Source organism: Dipodomys spectabilis, unplaced genomic scaffold, assembly GCF_019054845.1.
Source record: "Dipodomys spectabilis isolate Male_0828 unplaced genomic scaffold, ASM1905484v1 ptg000783l, whole genome shotgun sequence".
Classification (NCBI taxonomy): Eukaryota; Metazoa; Chordata; class Mammalia; order Rodentia; family Heteromyidae; genus Dipodomys; species Dipodomys spectabilis.
The window spans coordinates 25,813,949-25,837,885 of record NW_024871460.1 but is presented as its reverse complement, the minus strand read 5'-3'; the positions used below and the strand labels follow the sequence as shown (position 1 = coordinate 25,837,885).

Below are 23,937 nucleotides of genomic sequence, written 5' to 3'. Positions count from 1 at the left end.
GGTTACAGTTACAAAAGAGACTTAATGGGTACATTACTTTTTGAACAGGGTCAACTCTTCCATCATTTTCTCCCTCTCAACTCTCCTCCCACATAAGTTATATAATTCATTTTCAACATACTGTTTAGTGAGTACCACTGCTGCATTTGTTCCCCATTTGTCCCACCATTTCTGGGCTCCTCTTTACCCTCCCTAAAACAGATAAACTGATATACAAGACAAAAGGTACAGAAATCAACAGTGATAAAGGAGGAAAAAATCAAACAAAATAAAAGAACAAAACAAAAACCAAAATAACAAAAACCTTCTTGTTTTCAGGTTTTGTAGTTCATTTTGATAAACATTTTATATGATAATATGCACATAGCTATTGTGCCTTTATGATCATCTCCTAAAGAATATCCTCTTTTGGGTCTCACTGTGTAAATGTTTAAAGTCCTATTTAATTTATCATGTTCAATGTAAGTTTCTGTTTTATTTCATTCATTGTGTTTACTTGTAGATTTATAGATACAGTTTAATTACTAAAAATGAGAGAAACCATGCAACCTATGTTTCTTCGGTTCTAGCTTACTTCATTTAATATATTTTCTCAGTCTTCCCATTTCCTTATTAATGGTATAATAATCTTCCTGATAAGAACATAGAATTCCATTGTGTATATGTATACACCACATTTTCTTCATCCATTTGTCTACCACTGAGAGATATCTGGATTAATTCCATATCTTTGCTATGGTAAACCATGCTGAACATAGTTGCGCTGGTAGCTTTAGTATGGTCTTGTGCTCTATTGGATAAATGCCCTGGAGTAGGATTGCTGGGTCATAGGGAAACTCTATGTTTAGTCTTTTGAGGAACCTCCAAATTGTTTTCCAGAGTGGTGGAACATGTTTACATTCCCACCAATAGTGAAATAGAATTCCCTTTTGGTCATATCCCTGTCAGCATCTGTTATTATTTGTTTTCTTGATAATGTCCATTTTTTTTTTAATTTAATTTTATTTTATTTGAGAACATACTGTACAGAGGGGTTACAATTACATGGGCAGGATAATGCATACATTTCTTACCAAGCATTGCAGCCTCCTCCTTTGTTTACCCTTCACCTCCCTTCCCAGCCTCCCCCCTCCCTCCCACCCAATCATACCCCCCCACTCCCCCCCCCACCGACATTGTAAAGCTGGTTTTGACATGACATTTTGTACTTCTCATTGTTGCAACAGGTCCACCTGAATCCTTAAACGACTTGTTTGTCCCCATCTCCTCCACATGTTATACTGACATCAAATATAGTGAAAGCGGGGGTTACACTGTGGGGGAGGGACATACAAAGCAACAAAGAAATAATCTTATAAATGCGTTAGAAATACATGCATGAAAGAAACAAAAACATTAAAATACATATTTGAGGTTTCGTTTTCCTAACATCACATTATCTGACTTTTTCCGCTTGACTCATACCTATACTAGATATTGCAAATAAGGGAAACCATGGGACCTATGTTTCTTTGGGCCTGGCTTACTTCACTTAATATAATTTTTTCCAAGCCTTTCCATTTCCTAACAAATGGGGAAATGTCATTCTTTCTGATGGAGGCATAGAATTCCATTGTGTATATATACCACATCTTCTTGATCCATTCATCTACTGAGGGGCATCTGGGTTGGTTCCATGTCTTAGCTATGGTAAATAATGCTGCAATAAACATAGTTGTGCTGGTAGCTTTAGTGTGGCCTTGTTTGTGATCATTTGGGTAAATGCCCAAAAGTGGGATTGCTGGGTCATTGGGGAGCTCTATGTGGAGTCTTTTGAGGAACCTCCATACTGCTTTCCAAAGTGGTTGAACAAGTTTACATTCCCACCAACAATGAAGTAAGGTTCCTTTCTGTCCACATCCCCTCCAGCATCTGTTGTTGTTAGAGTTCTTGATTTTTGCTGTTCTAACTGGAGTGAGGTGATATCTCAATGTTGTTTTGATTTGCATTTCTTTTATGGCTAGGGATGTTGAACATTTCTTCATGTGTCTATTGTCCATCCTTCTTTCTTCTTCAGAGAAGCTTCTCTTTAAGTCTTTCGCCCACTTACTTATTGGGCAGTTGTTTCTTTGAGGATTTGTTGTTGGGTGGTTTAATTTTTTGAGTTCCAAGTATATTTTAGATATGAGACCCTTGTCCGTTGTATGGCTAGTAAAGATCTTCTCCCAGTCCGTGGGCTTTCTATTGATCTTGCTAGCTATGTCATTTGCCCTGCAGAAGCTCTGCAACCTTATACAATCCCATTTGTCCAGCCTTTCTTTGATTTGTTGTGTTTCCGGGTCTCTATTCAGAAAATTTCGGCCTGAGCCAAGGAGACCCAGGGTTTCTCTTATTCCATCCTGTAATGTTTTCAGAGTGTCTGCTTTGAGTTCAAGGTCTTTGATCCATTTGGAGTTGATTCTGGTGCAGGGTGATATATAAGGATCTAGCTTTAGTTTTCTACATGTAGTTAACCAGTTTTGCCAGCACCATTTACTGAAGAGGCTGTCTGTCTTCCATTCTATTGTTTTAGCTCCCTTATCGAAGATTAGATGGCTATAGGTCTGTAGGTTCATTTCTGGGTTTTCAATTCTATTCCATTGGTCCTGAGGTCTGTTCTTATGCCAATACCAAGCTGTTTTGATTACTATGGCTTTATAGTAGAGTTTGAAATTTGGTATTGATATTCCTCCAGCCGTGTTCTTTCCGTTGAGGAGCGTTTTTGCTATTCGGGGTCTTTTATTGTTCCATATGAATTTTTGGATTGCCTCTTCTATTTCCTTGAAGAATGAGGGTGGAATTTTGATAGGTATTGCGTTGAATTTGTAGATAGCCTTGGGAAATATTGCCATTTTCACGATGTTAATCTTTCCAATCCAGGAGCATGGGAGGTTTTGCCATTTTTTAAGTTCTGTGTTGATTTCCTTTTTCAAGATTTTAAAGTTTTCATCATAGAGGTCCTTCACTTCTTTAGTTAAGTTAATTCCTAGGTATTTTATTTTTTGTGGGGCTATTACAAATGGAGTTGCTTTCCTAACTTCAGCCACACTTTTCTCATTGTTGGCATACAGAAAAGCCATTGATTTTGGGGGGTTAATTTTGTAACCTGCTACTTTGCCAAAGTTTTGAATCAGCTTGAGTAATTTGGGAGTGGAGTCTATGGGATTCTTTAAATACAAGATCATGTCATCTGCAAAGAGGGAGAGTTTTATTTCTTCTTTCCCTATTTGGATCCCCTTTATGTCTGCATCTTGTCTTATTGCTGTAGCTAGGCATTCTAATACTAGATTGAAGAGAAGTGGAGAGAGTGGGCATCCTTGTCTTGTCCCTGATTTAAGAGGAAATGGCTTTAGTTTTTCACCATTGAGTATAATGCTGGCTGTAGGTTTGTCATATACAGCCTTTATTGTATTGAGGAATGTTCCATGGATTCCTAATTTTTCCAAAACCTTCATCATAAAGGGGTGTTGGATCTTGTCGAATGCTTTTTCTGCATCTATTGAGATAACCATGTGGTTCTTATTCTTGCTCCTGTTGATGTGATGAATAATATTAATTGATTTGCGTATATTGAACCAGCTTTGCATCCCTGAAATGAATCCTGTTTGATCGTGGTGTATGATTTTTTGGATGAATTGTTGAAGTCGGTTGGCCAAAATTTTGTTGAGAAGTTTTGCATCAATGTTCATCAAAGAAATGGGTCTATAGTTCTCTTTCTTTGATGAGTCCCTGCCTGGTTTTGGGATGAGGGTTATGATGGCTTCATAGAATGTGTTCGGTAGTGAGCTTTCTCTTTCAATTTCATTGAAGAGTTGGAGGAGAATTGGTGTGAGCTCTGCTTTGAAGGCCTTGTAAAATTCCGCTGTGAAACCATCTGGTCCTGGACTTTTCTTAGCTGGGAGGTCTCTTATTGCTGTTTCTATTTCAATGCTTGATATGGGCCTGTTAAGATAGTTTGCCTCATCTTGGTTTAGTTTTGGCATGTCAATGATAATGTCCATTTTAACTGGGGTGAGGTAGAATCTCACTGTAGTTTTGATTTGGCTTTCTTATATAGCCAAAGATGCTGAGCATTTCTTCATGTATCTATTTGCCATCCTTATTTCTTCTTTAGATCAGTCTTTCTTTAATTCTTTAGCCCAATTATTAATTGGACTGTTGTTTCTTTGAGGACTGGTTTTTGGAGGAGTTTAATTTTTTGAGCTCTAAGTATATTTCAGATATGAAGACCTTATCTGATATATAAAAAATAAAAAAAATCTTCTCTCATTCTTGGGCTTTCTCTTTATCTTGCTAGCTATGTCCTTTGCCATGCAGAAACTTCAGTTTGATGCAGTCCCATTTATCCAGTCTTTCTTTGATTTGTTGTGATTCTGGGTTCTGCCTAAGAGCCATAGTGTTTCCCCTACCCATTCCTGTAATATTTTCATGGTAACTGGTCTTTCATTGAAATTGACTCTGGTGCAGGTGTTATGTAAGGTTTTTGCTTCAGTTTTCTGCAAATGTATACCAAATTCTGCTAACACCATTTGTTCAAGAGGCCATCTTTCTTCCATCCTGTGTTTTTTACTCCTTCATCAAATATTAGGTAGCATTAGGTTTGTTGATTCATTTCTGGGTCTTCTTTCTATTCCATTGGTCCTCAGGCTCATTTTTATGCCAGTACCGAGGTGTTTTTTGTTTATTTTTTACTACAGCTTTGTAATAGCGTTTATTGCTTGGTATTGATATTCCTCCAATAGTGTTCTTCCTGCTGAGGATTGTTTTTGCTATTTGGTGTTTATTATTATTCCATTTGAATTTTTGGATTGCTTCCTCTATATCAATCATTGAAGAATGTTGTTGGAATTTTGATGGCTATTGCGTTCAGAGCATTGCCATTTTCATAATGTTAAAATTCTTTTTTTCAGATTTTTAAAGCTTTCATCATAGAGGTCCTTCACATTTTTGGTTAATTCCTAGGTATTTTTTTTCTTTGAGGCTATTACAAATGGGATTACTTTCCTGATTTCAGTCTTGCTCTTCTCATGGTTAGCATACAGAAAAGCTATTGATTTTTGTCGGTTAATTTTATACTCTGCTACTTTTCAAAGTTGAAGATTATCTTAAATAACTTGGGGGAGGAATATATAGGGTTCTGTAAAAACAGAGTCATGTCATCCATAAAGAGGGATAGGTTTACTTATTTCCCTATTTGGATCACCTTTATGTTTTATTCTTGCTTTATTGCTCTTGTTAGGAATTTCATATTATAGTGAAGAGGAGTAGAAAGAATGGACATTCTAGTCTCATTCCTGATTTTAGAGGAAATAGTTTTAACTTTGCATCAGTAAGAATAGTGCTGGCTATAGATTTGTCACATACAATTTTTATTATATTGCGTAATATTTCATGGATTCCTAGCTTTTATGATAAATGGGTGTCAAATGCTTTTTATACATCTATTGAGAGAGTACTTGTCCTTGCTCCTGTTGATGTGCTGAATTACATTGACTTCCATATATTGAACTAGCTTTGCATCCATCAAATGAATCCCATTTGATCATAGTGTATGATTTTTTTGGTTAGTTGTTGAATTCATTAAGCCTGAATTTTTATTAATATGTTATGCATTGATGTTCATCAGAGATATGTGTCTATAGTTATAATTCTTTGATGAGTCCCTATCTGGTTTGGGTATGAGGGTTATGCAGGCTTGACAGAATGTGTTTGGTAATGATCTTTCTTTTGGTATTTCATTGAAGAGTTTAAAGAGTATTGGAGTGAATTTTCTTTTGAAGAGCTTATAGAATTTGACTGTAAATTCCTTGTGTCTTGGGCTTTCTTCCTTGTTTTTCTTCTCTCTCTCTCTCTCTCTGTTTCTATTTCTTCTTTCTTTCTTCATGTGTAGGTACTGGGAATAAACTCAAAGTCTAGTTACCGTCTCTTAACTTTTTTGCTTAAGACTGGTACTCTACTACTTGAGCCACAGCTCTCCTTCCAGATTTTTGCTAAATAATTGCAGATACAAGTCACAGATTTTTCATACATAGGGTTAGCTTTGAACTATACTCCTCAGATCTTAGCCTCCTAAGTAGCTAAGACTATGGGAATAATATCCTGGTGTCAGGTCAGAGACCTTAGCAAATAACACTATTACTTAAATCAGAAATATAAGAATTGCTCTTGATTCCTTTCTTTCTCTCAGCATATCCTCCACCCACTACACTATCAGCAATTCTGTTTATTCTACCTTTCAAATAAATACCACAGTAATCTATTCTATACCTCTCTATATCCAGGCTTCAGTTATCAATGGCCAGAATTGATGCAGTAAGTGGCATCTTTCTGATGCTTGTTGTCCCCTACAATCCTCTTGTTACAGTTACCTCTTAAACGAAAAAAAAAAAATCAGCTCAGTTTCAAACATGTACAATCCAAATCTCTTCAGTGGCTTACTACCAGGTAGTAGACCACTTAGGCAGATTTAGTTCACATGTAATCTGTCTCTGCATTGAGCTTGCACTTACAGTCTTCTTGGCATAGGTGCAACATACTGAAATGAGAGTCCTAGGGTAAAAAGTTCATTCACAGATAATATTTACAACTTTAGTTCAGCCAACTGCTGATGCCTTCCCTAACACTGATGAAAAATTTTATGACTAATTTTTATTTACCTGAGTTGTTTGCCTCTTCCTTCAGGACTGTAAGGCATCTGTGATTATATATGCCCTGTACTCTGTCCTTCTTTTCACTCAATACTGTATATGAACAGGTGCATAGTAAATAACCATTTAATAAATGAGTGCAGTTCAGAGTATTTGTAATAACAGGAATTTTTCCACACTCCACATATCATGTTGGGCTGTTAATTGGGTTTCTAAATATAGAACAAATAAGTGTATAAAATAAGCTATGTGAGAAAATGAATATTTCTTGGAGAATGGGAACTTTACATTCATTTAGTTTCTAGGTCCCACTTTATGATCCAAGGTCTGCAATAATGTAGGTTTCTTTGTGATTAATAATTTATAGGGCATTGAAATGACCTGTGCCAAAAAGCAGATCTGCTGTAAATAGCTTCTATCTACCTAAAGGCAGTATTAGACACAATTCACAAAATCTACACATAGATTATTACAGGTTTGCCAAAATTATGTTAATTACAGTAGTTAGTATACAACACAGGAAAGGAAACACTATTTGAAGGAATTTGTAAATGATCAAAAGGCAGCTGTTTTAAAATCCAGGTGCTAAAGTAAAAAATGGAAATTTACATTCAACCCTTTTATATGAGGATTCTGTTAATGATGATATTATTGGTCTGATTTTCCTACTCCAGAGTACAGATTTATCTCAAGGGTTGATAATATCTGTTCCAACTCCCATATTATTTTTTAAACCATCTCTTGGTATAAAGAGGAATAGCAAAATATACAAAATATTTGTATTTATCTCATACATTTTATATGCATGTAAAGGAAGAGAAAGAACTTTAAAATATCAAGATGAGAGAAAAATCTTTATTGATATCTTTTGAAACACATTTTGTAAGTGGATTCTGAATTGGGCCCTTGTGGGATGTCTTTATGCCTGTCATACAATTAGGAAAACCAGGCTCATGTCCTCAAACAAAAGGGTTAAATATAAATTTCCCATCTTAGTTTAGCACCTGCACCTTGAAACAGCTTTTGAAGTACTCACTGGGCCACCTCAGATTTTCTCATTTTGTGGAAAGTTAATAATTATTCTAAGTTAACCATATTATGTATACAATTATTAATTTCATTGCTGCATCTTTTCTATAGTGTCAGTTATGTACCATTTCAAGAGGAAATGAGTGGCAGCCACTCAAATCATTGTGTGTGTCCTGTCCTTCAGAGCTGTAAGGCTGTAGTTAACTTGGAAAACCTATATAGGCCATAATTAAAAATCACTGATACAACTAATAGAACAAAAATCAATATGCCACTATGTAGCATAGATTTTCAAGTATGCTGCAAAAGTTGTGCCTTTCATTTTTGAATTTTCCTGAACATGCTGCTCTAGGTAGCCATTGCCACTCAATCAGAATTAAGGGAATAAGATGAAACCAAACTGTCATCCAGACGTGGAAGATATTGAGAGTGATTAGAAAGGTAGGCGAAGAGCAAAGACTATATAATTAAATCAATTCTATAATGTATTGTCTACCTTCTCTAACTTAAAAGTAAACAAGAAAACTTATACCTGAAAATAGCAAGCAAATTATAGTTTCAGGAATAACATAATTGGTTATACTGTATCTACATTTCATAATTGAGTTATTTGAGATGTTACTGTTTTGTATTTCTTGATAATAATCACAAAATTTGACTGTGAATGAAGAAAAACCAAAAGAAACATTTTAATGAACAAAAATGAAGGTATCTTTTGAGAAAGAGATCAAACTAATATTATTTCTCTGAAGTGGATGATTCTCTTGTGTATTTGCAGACAGTATGAATTGTATGATCTCCCAAATACACATGCTAATGGCTCAATAAAGAGACTTCCAAGAGAAAGAACAGCTGTGTCCTCTGCCCTTGAACTGCTTTCCTTTGCAGATAGAGCCATATCTTTCTGATATTTTTACCGACTCAAGTTCAAACTCTGAGCATAGCTAGGAACCCTAAGAAGCTTATCACTTCCAGATCAATTGACCTTGTCCTCTCACATTCTATCTATGCTTCCTAGTAGAATGTCTAGACTTTCTCCTATATGGCTTATGCCTTATCTCTAAGACTACTTCCAATTTTTCTTTTTCTGTGTCTAAATTCTTGCTGTGCTTTTCAGTCCTGAACCACAGAGTTTTTCTTTGTTTTTTTTTTTTTTTGTTTGTTTGCTTGTTTTTAAAAATACTTTGCTAGTATCTTGATACTTGATTATCACCCAATTGTAAATCCTAGTTCCCATGGTTGGGTCTTCATCACACATTGTGACATGTGAATCTGATGTACTTGCTCTTTCTGAGGTTATTGATGGAGATGAATAACACTATAGAGATGTATTCAAGGGAATTTTACAGGTTAGTGTCACATTCATCATTTGATAGTCATACAAGAGTTTGGTAATTTAATTATAATTATTTTTGCTTTGTGAACCAAGAAACCTAGACTCAGATTTTCTAAATAAATTGTCCAAGATCTCCTTCTAAGCAGGCGGTGAATTGGACTACGATCTAAACAATTGACTTATAAGTCTTTTTACCCTTTATAGCATAACACATAGGACCTTCACAACTTCTCTCTGCCTAAATTACCTAATAAATTCATTCATTCGTCCATACAGCAAGTATTTACTGAACAACTACAATGATTCAGCCATGCTGGTATCCACAGGAGTCACAGAAATAGTCCATAAGGGAATGATAACCCTTAACTTTATATACTTTCAAGGACATTCTTGAATCTTTAACAAAAAGGTTCAGCAAACTTTTATTCCATGTGTTCAGCAAACTTTTATTCCATGTGAGAAACTTTGAAAGGATGTTTAAATAATAAATTACATGATAAGATAATATGTTTTAAGAATACTATCCTGAAATTGGAGAATATGTATGTGAAAAAGAAAAGGTACAGTGAATAAGATAATCTCTTATCAGGTGCTGGTGGCTTACACTTGTTGTAATCCTAGCTACTCAGGAGGCTAAGATCTGAGGATCACAGTTGAATGCCATCCTGGACAGGAAAGTCTATGAGACTCTTACCTCCAATTAACACGCAGAAAACTGAAAGTAGAACAGTGCTCAAAGTGCTAGAGCACTAGCCTTGAGCAAACAGCCTAGGGACAATGCCCAGGTCCTGAGTTCAAACACAACAGACAAAGAAAATCTATAATTTCACAAGAAATGACGCAGGCTAAAACAGGTAACATGAGACATGAACATAATAAGAAGATGAGTTGAGTGATTGAGATTTTCTGAATGATTGAGTGTGGTGACTAAAGGGAAGATAAATAGGAAATGTTCCTGAGATTGCTAAGGATCTGGACAGAATAGAAAACAAATGAGAGAACATTTGTTTTTCAAAAAGGAATAGGCTTATGGGAGAATAACGAGTTTAGTCTATTAATCTATTGTGTTCAAGGAAGTGTGGGAACCGGGTATCTTTCTAGTAGTACTTGGGCATTCTCTCTCTAAGAGCTTCCGGCCAGAGTAAGAGTTGAGTAAGAACTGAATAAGAAATGAATAAGACTTGAAATTATCTGGGAAAAGTGGTGTCTGAAGCCTGGGAATAGCCTGGCAAAAGAAGGAAAGGAAGAAAAGGAAGGAAAAATTCTAAAAGTGAACATGAAAATTGTAGTTATGCTTAAAACACACAAGTGGACTTTGCTAAAGAGATTGTCATATATTACAAAGTATGTGCAGAGTCCTTTCTTTATAGCTTCCTTTACATGTTCCATACAATTTGATTTTTAAATTTTTTCCCATGGGGGGTAAAGGTTCCTTCCCTGTCATCTTGAATTTTGGTAAAACTTTTGGACTTGCTTTTCTCAACAGAATGCAGCAGAACTAATGGTTTGCCACAAAGAGCTTTTATAAAATTTTACATAGATCTTCAAGAAGCTGCCATGAGTGAAAACCCAGGCTGGAGAATAAGAAAGGTCTTATAGCATAAAAAGACCACTCTAGGTAAAAGATAACACTTGATCAACTATGTTCTAGCCAGGCTGATAGTTAACTATGGAAACTGGTGAGAGACTGGATGAGCTATAGAACTGAGCATCCCAAATCACTGACTTGTAGCATTCTGAAGTAAAGAAATGGATTTCGTTTTAAGTTACTCACTTTTAAGAGAACTTATCATATGGTAAGAAATAATGTATCCAGTGATAGAAATGAGGAGAAGAGTCAGCATATATTAGGACCAAGAGTTAAGAAGGGCAAAAGTATAAAATGAAGAGTGTGAGGCCAGACACCTGTAACCCTAGCTACTCAGGATGCTGAGATCTGAGGATCACAGTTCAATGCCATCCTGGACAGAAACATCTATGAGAGTCATATCTCCAATTGACCATCAGAAAACTGAAAGTGGAGCTGTGTCACTAAGTGGTAGAACACTAGCCTTGAACTGAAGAGCTCAAAGACAGCATCCAGGCCCAGGCCCAGGCTCAGAGTTCAAGCCCCTTGACCAAAAAGAAAGAACAAAAATATTTAAGATACTAACATACATACAAATATTAATATACACATATATACATATATTTGGCAATGAGCAGGACTCCATTGATCAACAAAACAGCAGTTTCCAGTGCCAGGTCTGGAGAGGAAGACAAGTGTCAGGAGATAGAACTATAAGGACTACACATTAAAAGCAGTTAAGAAGGGGCTGGGAAGTTGGCTCAGTGGTAGAGCGCTTGCCTTGCATGCCTGAGGCCCTGGGTTCGATTCCTCAGCACCACATAAGCAAAAAGAAGAAAGCCGGAAGTGGTGCTGTGACTCAAGTGGTAGAGTGCTAGCCTTGAGCTGAAGAGCTGAGGGACAGCGCCCAGGCCCAGAGTTCAGGCCCCACAACCGGAAAAAAAAAAAAAAAGCAGTTAAGAAGATGTTCCGTGCTTAGGGATAGAAAGTTGGACATAGGAAAATAACTCATATTATTGTATTATCAGCCTTAGTGTCTTTATCCATAAAATAAGGAGGTCAGAATTAGTGAATGTGGAAAATGCTTCATTTTCTCAATAAATTGTCCTTGGGAGGCAGAAGAACTTGGTAGTTATACACCTCGGAGCGTAAAATCAAGCAAGCCCTATAAGTGATTCCAAACCTGAAATGTGTATTCTTTTTAAGGTTATATAAACCAAGTCTGAATTTTCTGAAATGCAATAATAATGCTTCAATTCATACTATATAAATATACCTACTCAGCGGAATGACAGTACTGAACTAAATAATGCATAAACTGTACTCCCAAAATACAGAGTATATGGCAATCACAGTCTTGTTAACAATGGCATCATCCTCATCCCGGCCATGACTAAAGCTTGAGCACAGTCTTTTAATTTGAGCTTAAATCTGTATCTCCATCTTCACCACCTGCTGGTCTTGTTCTATTGAATATCAGTCTTTCCTGGTTTTAGTGGGTTTGAGAGTTCCAAGGTGTCTGTGTTTTCATCATTACATTAGGATTTACTGAGCATCACACAGTTTCTTGTGGTCTCCTTTAGATATTTCCTGTCTTTATAACAGATTAGAATCAGATGCAGTAATAAGTTAAAGCAATGGCGGTACCACTGCATTGAAGCTGTTGATAAAGAAGGAAACAAAAGGTATGAATGGAAAATCACAGGTATCTGAAGCCATTCTATATAAGGGAAAAATAGAAACCCCAAATGTTAATCATGCTATTATATTTCTGCTAGTAAAATAATGGTTGTACATAATGATGACCCTGCTAAATCAGTAGCTGTTAAGTAATATGTATCTGTTTTGGTAAAGCAGTGAATATTTTTAATGCTAAGACTGAGCAACGGAATGTATTCTTTGTGCAGAATCTGAGCTGGACTAGTATAGTACAGATGGCAAACCAGCAGAGCTGGGCTTGATATGCTTATGAAGATTAAGCCTAACAGGACCTCTTGTAGTACAGGAGAGATCCTCTACAATTTTAGATGGGACCTTAGAAAATGTTGCAAAATGAAGAATAACTTGGTTATCTTTTTGGGGGGGTCCAGTCGTGGGGCCTGAACTCTGGGCTTGGTCACTGTCCCTCAGCTCTTCAGCTCAAAGCTAGCGCTCTACCAATTGAGCCACAGCGCCACTTCCGGCTTTTTTCTTTTTGATTATGTGGTGCTGAGGAATTGAATCCAGGGCCTCATGCATGCAAGGCAAGTGTTCTACCACTGAGCCACCTTCCTAACCCCTTGGTTATTTTTTTAAGTTATAGCAACTCTTTTCTTTATTGTACAAAGTTGTTTAATTTAGACATATCAATTTATGAGTACAATGCAGCTTGCCTTTTAAAGAAAACATACAGCAAAAAATTTAAAATATACTTTGGTGCATTAAAAAATATATATTCAGGAAAACTCATTGAAGAATTGCATCTCTTCACAGTTCTAGATATATAAAGTTTCATTTCTTTTTCAAAAGTAAGAAATCACCAGCAGGTCATTTTAAAAAGAATTTATGGAACAAGTCTACTGACATGCACAGAGTGTTACTTCCATGGGAAAAAATAAAATAAAATACTTTTATTTCCACTTATAAAACATTCTTTCTGTGTAAAATATACCTCTATCTATTGAGTATATATTAACAGTCTCTTGAAACATTTTTAAGTTAATATCATGCTGATCCCCTCCACCCACAAGCTGCTATAATTTTAATATTTAATTTTATCCATGATCTCACTACAAAATCTAATCAACATTAATTTCCAAGCAAAGAACAAAAAATGACATAGGAAATTAAAAGTTACAAGTTAGAATTATACTACTGCCAACATTAAAAAAGAAAAAAATTGATTCTTAAACCCTGGCTTCCTAAGAATTCCAGTTCCTCAGCATGACTCATATGTAAGTTTTACAGACATAATTTTTTTTATTACCTTGGAGCATTAGGAGCACTAGGATGTACTTTCTTGACTGTAATAATTGCTTGCAGTTAATTACAAATGAAACCAAAATGCTGGTAATATTCGAGACTTGTACTCTGCATAAAACTGGAAATTACAGCTATTACTCTTGTTTGGTAGAGAATATTAGGTCACAGATGCTAATTAGCAGTTCATAGACCTCCCACAGAGGAAAAGTCTCATTACTGTATGGAACTGTCTTGATAGCTAAACCCAACATTCATGGCACTTTGACCATTTTTGTTTGAACAATTACAAGTTGTAATAAAACTAAAATATTACATGTTTTTGTGAGGATCATAAAGCCTCACCGATGCATTCTTATATTTGCTTACTACCTCAAGATAAACAGCCACATCATAATTTGATCCACATATCTAATGTACAGGGACCAATTAAAACAAACAGACAGTGAAGAAACAATAGAATTGTGCACTAAACACCTATTTCCAAAAAAACAAAACAAACAACAACAACAACTAGGAAACAAGGGAACACAAGTATACATGGAATTAGAGAGAAATGAGAATGGTTCTAGGATATTTTGAATGCATACTTTATCTTAAACACACACACACACACACACACACACACACACACGAGACAGAGAGACAGAGAGACAGAGAGAAAGAACATAATCAAACATATTCAAACCCACAAGTAGCCCTGAGTACATCTATATCAGTTGGGATAGATAGGTTTTTTTTAATACAATCAGATCCTTTAAAAATGATGTATTTCTTAGGCTCATTTTGGTGTTATATTTTAAAAAGCATTTTAAAGCTGTAATGCTATAACTTATTAAAATATTTCCACTTATTCCAATACACAAATACTTTTATTATATTTGCAAATATTGGGAGAAAAGAATGTTGAAAGAAAGATGAACAAGTTAAAAGTCCAACTTGAATTCAGTAATTCCTATTAAAGGAAAAGAAATTATTTAATACATAAATCTTGTCTGCTTATGTTTCATATTGAAATACAAATCATATTTATATTTTAAAAGTCAATCATTTATATATTGATCCTGGGACATACATGTACACGCACACACACACACACACATCTACCTACCCATTGATGGCCAAGAAGTTTCCTTACCAAGTGAGATACAAAAGCAAGGAATAAATTAGGCCACAGGAGTATATGAATTCTTTAAAGAAGGTGTATTCATTTCATTTCATTATCCTGTCATGTCCTATTTTTAACTGGGCTTTTTACTTTTCCCAGAAATACTACATCCATTTTCAGTTGTGGAAATAAAATTAATTAAAGCAGCAATAACTTGTGAAAATTAGAAGAGTAAATCTCCTCTCCATAACACCAAAGATCCATGTGGCACAAAATATTCTTACCCTTCTCCTTAACTCTTGTCAACCCTTCAACACTGGCTAAAATAAAATATACATGAACTAAGGCTTTATTAGGCAAAGGAAAGGAAAAAGGTTGGAAACTGAGTGAGAAAAGGTAGAAGAAGGCAAGCTAGATCTATCCCAAATCAGCAGAAGTACAGAGCTATATTTTGTTTTAATATGCACATTTTAGTCTTAAAAAGAGAATTGCCTTCTTGGCTGTCTCAAACTGAACCAAATGTTTATCATGGGCAATTTCTTTGGTAAACATTTGGGCCCTTTGTTAGACAGTGTGCTACAAGTTTTATTTGAGAATTTTCACTGCTGTGATGATATATGTGAACCAACTGTTGGAACTTCTGATAGAATAACAGAAGGTTATCATCTTATTTTGTACTATTATATGTGTGAGGGGCAAATATCACTAGGCAAACTTAGTTCAAAAGCAAATGTCTTCATTTCTTGTACTGGTGGCAATGTGATGATGTTGGTTGGTATTTATGTATCTTTCTGCCTGTTCCCCTTTCTGTATCTATAAACTGATTACAACAGCTCATATCTGTGAATAACATAGCATTTGCAAGTTTGAATTTTCACACAAATTCAGGTAAAGATTGTGAGTGTGTGTCTATATGTGCACGTCTTTCTGTGTTTTATTTATCAATGTACTCCACCAATTGTCCCATCAAAGTAAAGGTTAATTACATTTCTGTGGAGTTATCCCGTAGAAGGCTACTTTTCTCCCACTAAATTACAACAAGAGAAAATTAGAGGTTTTCAGAACTTCAGGGTTTTGATTGATGAATTCATTAATTCACCTTTTCAAAATGAGGACTCATGTTTTAAATATTTTATGTACAATTTGCATGTTGGCATTTTAAGGGCTTTTCAAAAAAAAAATTAGTGCTTAAAAGAAAGGTCAAACTGATCACCTTGGAGCCTGGAAGACATAGTAACACACAGAGCAAGAGACAAGGTTAAGTATTTCCTGTCTTTTTCTTCCCTGAATAATAGTTGGTGTTGACCGACTCTGGGAGCTTCTTACCTTCTTCCTTCCGAACAAAGACAATTGTGTTTAATGAGATTTTAGGACACTTATTTCCCTAAATATGCTTCTCTTAGCATTAACGTAGATACGGACACTAAACGACAGAAGTCTGACTCTTTTCTTCACCTGGGGTAGCATTAGTAAATGTATAATAAAAGCTTTGTCTTTTCACATAAAACCTTCCTTCTGAGTCTCATGCTTTTTATGTATCCAATATGAGCTCATTGATACACAAGTATCACTTTGTCCCCCACCTCTCCCCCTCCCAAGACTACTGAGTATTTTCCTGCAAACTCTGCTTAAGGCAGCTAGACTCTCCTAGATCAACAAAGAAGTCATTTCGGACTCAAGAAAACATGCACTATTTGTGCACACATGTGACATCAGAAAAATGATTAAAAATAAGAAACTAGATCTTATAAACTGTCATTGTTTTCTAGTCTTACCTAAGCTTTTAGGATAACACTATACTGGTTCTCATCTCAATATCATTTTAACGTACTTCGCTGCTTTAGAGAATTTATAAAGAAATAAAACAATGATAAATCATTTGCTCACTTATTTCAACCTAAGTTGACCAATGCTAAACTTAATTTTTTTAAGTTAAAGAGAAAATCAATGATGATTAGTTAACAGTGTGAAAAAAATTACCCTAATCATTCACATCCTATGGGGTAGACATAAATGAGTAAGCAGATATACAGTATGGCACAAATCACAGCATAAGTTACTTAAAGAGGGTTTAGAAAACAGCAAACATCCTAACAATAAAAAGAATCTTATTTTTAATGCCCAACTGCTTCATGCAACCTCAAGCCAAACTGGTTCATGCACATAGAATATTAAGCAGGGATCTAGCTCAATGAGTGAAGGTTTTTAAGACATAGACAGAAGACTTGTTAATGATATATGGAACTTCATCCTTATTAAAATCCAAGGCAATATTTATGCCTCTCCCAATTGGTGGGACCATCCTCTTGCTGCACACAACAGTGCATTGCTGGCCTCATTCTCAGTCCTTAATTTGTACTTGAAAAATATGTACGTGTTGAGCCAGATGCTTCCAGTGCCTTAGGTAACTGTGATAAATTAGACACTGGAGAAACAGGATTAACTCTTTCCCTAAGAGTTCTGCATAGAGGCCCACTCTACTTTACATAAATGTAATAGCTGAAAACCCAACTCTGAAAAAAAAGCAATGCGAATTTACTGTGATTTTACATTCCTCATGATCTTCTTACTGTTTACAAAAAGGCTTTAATGCTTTTATTTATCAAAAAGTTATTTTTTTCCCACTAACTCTTCAGGACTTTGCCTACAGGGTAATGCTATATAATTCTAAAATGAAGAAGATATTTTGGTAGCTTCATACTTGACATCAGTTATATTTACCAAATGTGAATCATACTATTTGGTGCCAGTACTGGGGTTTGATCTCAGGGACTCATGTTCTAGCTCTTTTTTCTTCTCTTTCTTTCTTTTCTTTTCTTTCTTTCTTTCTTTCTTTCTTTCTTTCTTTCTTTCTTTCTTTCTTTCTTTCTTTCTTTCTTTCTTTCTTTCTTTCTTTCTTTCTTTCTTTTTGTTTCCTTTTTCTTTTTTTTTTACTCTCACAGCTGGCATTCTATTACTTAAGCAATACCTCCAGTCCATACTTTTTCTGGTTAATTGGAGGTAAGAATGTCGTCTTCAATTCGTCAACCTAGGCTGAAGCCTTTGAAGTGTGTGATCATTAGATCTCAGCCTCCTGACTAGCTAGGATCACAAGTCTGAGCCACAAGTTCCTATAGTGTTTTAATATATGATGTTAACGTACATTCAGAGGGCAAGAACTAGCAGGCTCAGTTTTAGTGATCCATGGAGTGTTTGTAGCAAAGTTTTATTCACTGTACCAATAAAGCCTATTTTGTTTTAATTCAGAAAACTAAATTATTGTGAAAACATTCTGGTTCTGCTTCTTTCTAAGGCTAAAGTTGTCCTTCTCTCCTTTGATCCTCTCTCTTTGCCAAACGATTGAGAGTTCATTGGAAATATCGGACTCATGTAGAATCTATGACAACCAAATCACCTTTCTAGGGCACAGGTTTTTGGCAGGATCCTGGAAAGGATAAAAGGGCTCACAACAACACTGAGCAAAGTGACAACACTGGCAGCATACAATGTGCACCATTGTATGCTGATCCTGTGGGCAGGGCCACTCCTGGCCCATACCTGTGTCATCTCAAATCCTTGTGAAGCAGACTTGTCTCCTCACATTGCCTTTTGATTTCGTCAGATGTTGAAATTCTGACAGATGATTTTTTTTTCTCTTACTTGAATAAAATCTTGCCACTTGGTCTTCCTCCTCTATTTTCCTGTTGTACACCAACATCCTGCTTTCTCATTCATGTCAAGTTTTTATTTCTTACAGCACTTCTGTAGGCTAATAATCATGTGTTGTGTTTATTCCCTTATGTTCCCTTTTTTAACAGAGCCTAATTTGTCCTCCTTTTGTTGTCATGAACATCTGCCCCCTCACAGACTGTTGAATCCATTTAAAATAAGATAATCTGCCAGGTGCAAGTAAATATGTGCCACCACACCACCCCCTGCAAACGCAAATGCATTCCTCCAAAAATGTTCAACAGTAGCTACTGAACACTAGTTACCAATCAGTAGCTACCAAACACTAAAAATCTATTATAAAAAAAATCAGTTCAATGTAACAAGATAGCAATATTTTTAAAGACCTACATTTTTTTTCTTAAAGTTACTTTTCTGTTGAGCCCAAAATAGAACATTCTTTGTTGTGAAATATCAAGCAAGCTTCATGTTTCCCAAAATTGAACATCTCTTGCCAATTGTGGATTTATTGTGCAACAACAACAACAACAACAACAAAAACCATGAAATTTTAGCAAGAAATTGTAACACAGGTGACAAATCCAACTGACATGTCGTAAATACTTTTGCTATCCTTGACATGCTAGAATACATTTCTCGGTGAGAAGTGCAAAGTGAAATGTCTTAGTTTTTAAAAAATTTAAAAATTAATCATTCATTTAGGATAGTGTTCTATTGTCTTGTGATTTGGCTTTGTGGAAGAATAAAGAATGGCAAACATTTCTCAAGGCTAAAGAGGAGCTAGACACTTTAAAATCTTCTGAATTTTTAATTTCAACAATGATATACAAGTGATTTCTTAGAGGCAAGTAACAGAGCCCACTAAAAGGCACTGACTGCTCCCGTCGGCCATCTTGTGGTGGAATCCACATGTCTGCTCACCTTGTGAGAGTCATCTAATGACTAAAAATAGGTCTCAAAACCATAATGACCAGTTCAGACTGGGCCCTGTCTCACCTTTGTCAGCACACGCAGGATGGTGTCTATGTGCCACCGTTTGGTTGGAGCAAATCTAGGGAACATTACTTATCAGTTCTGATATCAGAACATGTGCTCCTTCCCAGGCGGCACCCTCTGCTTCCTGGGAACCTCTCTGCAGCCAACAGGATACCTGAGGCACAATCAGCCCGTAGGTCAGGGGGACAGGATTCCAGAAAGGCCTGCAGTTCCTGCATCATGGCTCTCACATTGGAGCTATTCACCAGTGTCAAGCTCAGCTCCGGGGCCCGCCTGGCAGGAGAAAGGTGTCTATGCAGGTAGATGGAGTAACCTTGTTGTATGTCTCAGGCCCTCCTTTTGCCCAGGCAGTGGTTCTTTTTAGCCTTTTTTATCCCCTATACCTCTGCTCACCGGCTGAGGGAGGAAAAAAAAACCAAACAAACAAATCATAATGAGCTACACAAAATCAACTACTCTTATTCAACAACAAAATTAAAGTACATAAAAATATTCATGTGAGGCTTATATTTCAATAGCATTAATGTTATAATAATATAGATGTCTTTTACAGTCAGACCTTATATGAGGTTTGTTGGTCCCTCATTTTATTTGATAACACTATTCTTTTACAACATTATGAAAAGCTCTATTCACTTGAATTACTTTCCAAGTTCTTGTTTTCTGCTAAAAGTTACAAAGTATACCTGAAAATACATACATCTAGTTATATATACATGTATACGTATATATGTATGTATATATATATATATATTACAAACATTTGAAATACATTTTTTAAAAAATCTACAACTTGATTCAAAACGTTGAGCTTATGTCTACCACTTCTGTTGTTCAAAGCAATGACACAAATTATTATTATATTTTTAGTTTTATCTGATTGAAAATTTCAGAGACTAGAAACAAAAGCCTTAGATAAATCTCCTTTTGTGATGTGGTTATATGTTATGTTAAATCCTAGGGAAGACTGAATCTGCAAATTGTCAACCATGACCTAAAGGGAAAACACAGGATTAGAGTTCATTAATTTATCAATTCATGAACTCCCTTGGTATGATTTCTTATCTAAATATTTAAAATATTGTTGATCCAATCTGCACAAAGCTTATCTAACCAGAACGAAAACTACTACCTCCTTTTGCTTAAGAATAAGGCAGATGCAGGGTGCCAGTGGCTCACCTTTGTAATTGTAGCTATTGAGGAGGCCGAGATCTGTGGCTCAAAGTTCAAAACCAACCTAGGCAGACAGCCTGTGAGACTAATTTCTAACCAGCACAAAGCCAGAAGTGGAACCACTGTTCCTGAGCCAAAAAAGCTCATGGACAGTGCCCAAACTCTGATTTCAAACTCTAGAACTAGAACACAGACACAGACACAGACACACACACACACACACACACAACCCACAAATATAGCACTTCTGCACTATGCTTGAGAGTCCTCTTACAAGGCAAATCAAATATGAACTAAACGAAGGGCATTTGGATAGTGTGAGAATAGAAGCAAGAGGACAGGGAATTTCCAGGTTCCACTTCAGCAGAGATTGTGCACGCTGTGTGACTCTTAATTCCTCCTCACTCCAACTGGGGGACATTAGTGAATTGGTGGCTTGTCTTTTACACTTGGCTTCTTTTTGCATGATATATGACGTGTGTGATGCTGCTGAAGCAAAATCCACTGCTTACAAATTCTGTCTTTTCCTCCCTTAACTTTCCCATTTAAAGAGGTATACTCTAAATGCTTGTTTACAAATTCTTTGTGTGGAACAGCTTAAATGATTATTTTTGAGGCGTAATTTAGGACATCTGGGAATAAACTTGTGTAAACAAATTTCTTTTGCTTCCTCTTTCCCCACCCTAGTTTTCTGCAGCCGTAGTTCTTTATTCAGTGTACATGTGTGATAAAGGAAGTAGGAAACATGACATGACTCCCAGAGGGAGGGAAGGAAGAGAGCGAAGATGAGGAGAATGATAGAAGAGATGACTCAGATCAGGACTCACTGGACACATTCAATTGTAATCCCCTTGTACAACCATTTGAAGATGGACAAGAACAAATATTTGAGCTAAATGGTACTGACCTGAAAAACTTTTATGTTCATGACATATGGCATTGTGGAATAAACATTAATCTGACCCATTCTGGCTTTCTCCAGGACCTCATTCGGGTTCTGGTGAGTTCTATTTCTTTTATCTGTTATTTTCACTGAAAAGAATGCTGGATTGGACAGGGGAAGATGATGGCTAAATTGATCTCATCTATGTAGTACTCTGAACAATTAACCCACTTAATCACTAACACACCTTTAGTGAAGGAAGAGGAATATCTGAGCACAAAAAATAGAACTGCCTTGCTCTGAATCCCATGATAGGCTCTGTTCATTAAAAGTTTGCTCAACCCCTCACTGTTTACAACCTGTTCCTAAGATCGCTGGTTTAGCATTTTGTGAATTGATCTCTAAAGTTCCAGAAATACTCCACAGTATGATTATCCACTGGATAGTCAACCCATTATTCACTTGTAAAGAGTGGAATGCAATTATTTCTTTTTAAATGCTAGAAGTCGGAAACCTGGGAATTAAGTCCTGCCGCTGTAAACTGTGTGAGGTTAGGCAGGTCATTTAATCTCCTGAGCTTTATTTTCCTCATCTGCTAAATACAGACAGTAATAGTTACTTCAGAGGGCAAATATGAAGATATAATGAGATAGCAAATGCAAAAAGAGTTTTGTAAACAGTTAAGAGCTATAGAAAAAGGATCTTGAGGGTAACATAAGCCAATGTCAATGCAATATCTTTATTTGTAAAATAATCTTTCAAAATAGAGTGAAAGCAGTTTCATGTGAACCATGGCTCTTAATTTTGCCATCATTCTTTTGAAATACTTGTTTGAGGAAAGTCACATGCTGACAAATTACAGGAGATAAAACCGGAACCATTGAGTCTGAGGTTTGCAGAGGAGGCTTCGTACCTTTCCTATAAGAACAAATCATCCGCACAGCACCCTTATAAACCAGTATCAAGGGCTTCACAGAGGAAAGAAATGGATAACACTCTGAAGTTCAGAGGTTATGACTTAGCTGAATTTATATTCACATTCAGGTGGGAGTGCAAATCTACACTTAATTCAATGAAGCAAGATGAAACACTCAAGTGAGAGGCAAGTTGTCTCGGGTCAATCCCAGATTTGCTCACATAACCAATATTGTCCCATTCATGTTTAAGTTGGTTTTCCATTTTAGTTGAGAAACATACTTCACATTTAGGTTTGAGAGTATCTGTTTTGGACTTTTTCTTTGGCTTGCAAGACCCAACCTTGTAAGAATTTTCATCAAAGCACACATTTCTCATCAAATCTCAGAACACCGGAGTCCAATGAAGAATCTATTTTCTCAGAATGTATCCATTTACCTGTCAGTATTCACGTTTCCTACTGCCCAAATAGCAGCTTTAAAATTTAATCAATATATAGGAGCTCAGGACCTGTTTTTTTATTATTAGTATTATGAGTAATGCTTAAGCCAACATAGCTTACAAATTCAGAGAGGACTCTGTTCATATTGTTTTTCATGCACTGTGGCTTATTCAATAAATTCATAACAGCCACTGGGATGGAATCAACTGACACATCAGATTCATGGATTGGATGAATTGTTACTTTGAAAGAACCTCTAAAGGTAGAACAAATGAAGCATGGAACATCTGAATTAAATGTTCCTGAATATACTAGGGCTTTAACTATTACTACCAATCACAAACAATGAAAGAGTTAAGACTCTGGCCCACCTACAAACAGTCAGACTTCTTTCTGAGCTAACCTCTACCTCAGATACTGTGGAGGGAGCTCCCTGAGTGAGAATTGGTTTTATTTCAGAACTCAAGTTAGTTTTGGTTTTTGTTGTTGTTATTTCACTTGAACAGCTACCTTATAATTAGAAATTTTTCTCCCTCTCAGCCTTCATGTCCCGGAGGGTAGGCTCACTTTAGCCTCAGGGCAACAAGGACAGGAGGGCAGTCACTGTGGGATTTGTGACTTTTATTCTTTTCTTTGGCAAATCACAAGGTTCAATAACAGAGGGAAAAGCCACATGAACATTATTACTGAAACACAAGTTTTTCCCCTGGCCCATTTTGTGAATAATATTTATTTATTTATTTATTTAATAATTTAGAGAATGCATCAACAATCAGCCAGGAAATCCAGTTTTGTAAGGGAAATGATTAATATCTCCTAAGAATGTAAGCAATCAGGCTGGTGCTGGTGGCCACCCAAGGTACTTGGAATTGCTGAGATCTGAGGATGGTGGTTTGAAGCCAGCCATGCAGGAGAGTTAGTAAGACTCTTCTCTCCAATCAACCACCTGAAAACTGGAACTGGAGCTGTGGTTCAAAGTGGTAGAGCACTAGCCTTCAGCAAAAACCTCAAAGACAGCACCTAGGCCCTGAGTTCAAGCCCCATGACTGACAGAAAGAAAGAAAGAAGAAAAGAAAGTAAGAAACTGTTTGAAGACAGTAACCCCTGTTGTCTCTGTATTTGATGTTGGTATAATTTGGTGAGAGGAAGGGAAAAAACAAAATGTTTAAATAGGGATACAGGTTGACCAATGGCAA

The 23,937-nt window shown here is 36.2% G+C and overlaps 1 long non-coding RNA gene across 1 annotated transcript; it reads right to left on the bottom strand.

Moving 5' to 3' along the window:
- Window positions 1–10,936: 10,936 nt before the first annotated feature.
- LOC122102484 lies at window positions 10,937–23,717 on the bottom strand. The gene is made up of 3 exons (XR_006146499.1): window positions 23,702–23,717; window positions 19,559–19,565; window positions 10,937–11,020 (listed from the first exon to the last, which is right to left on the bottom strand). It is a non-coding gene; the product is annotated as an uncharacterized LOC122102484 (long non-coding RNA).
- Window positions 23,718–23,937: the final 220 nt, after the last annotated feature.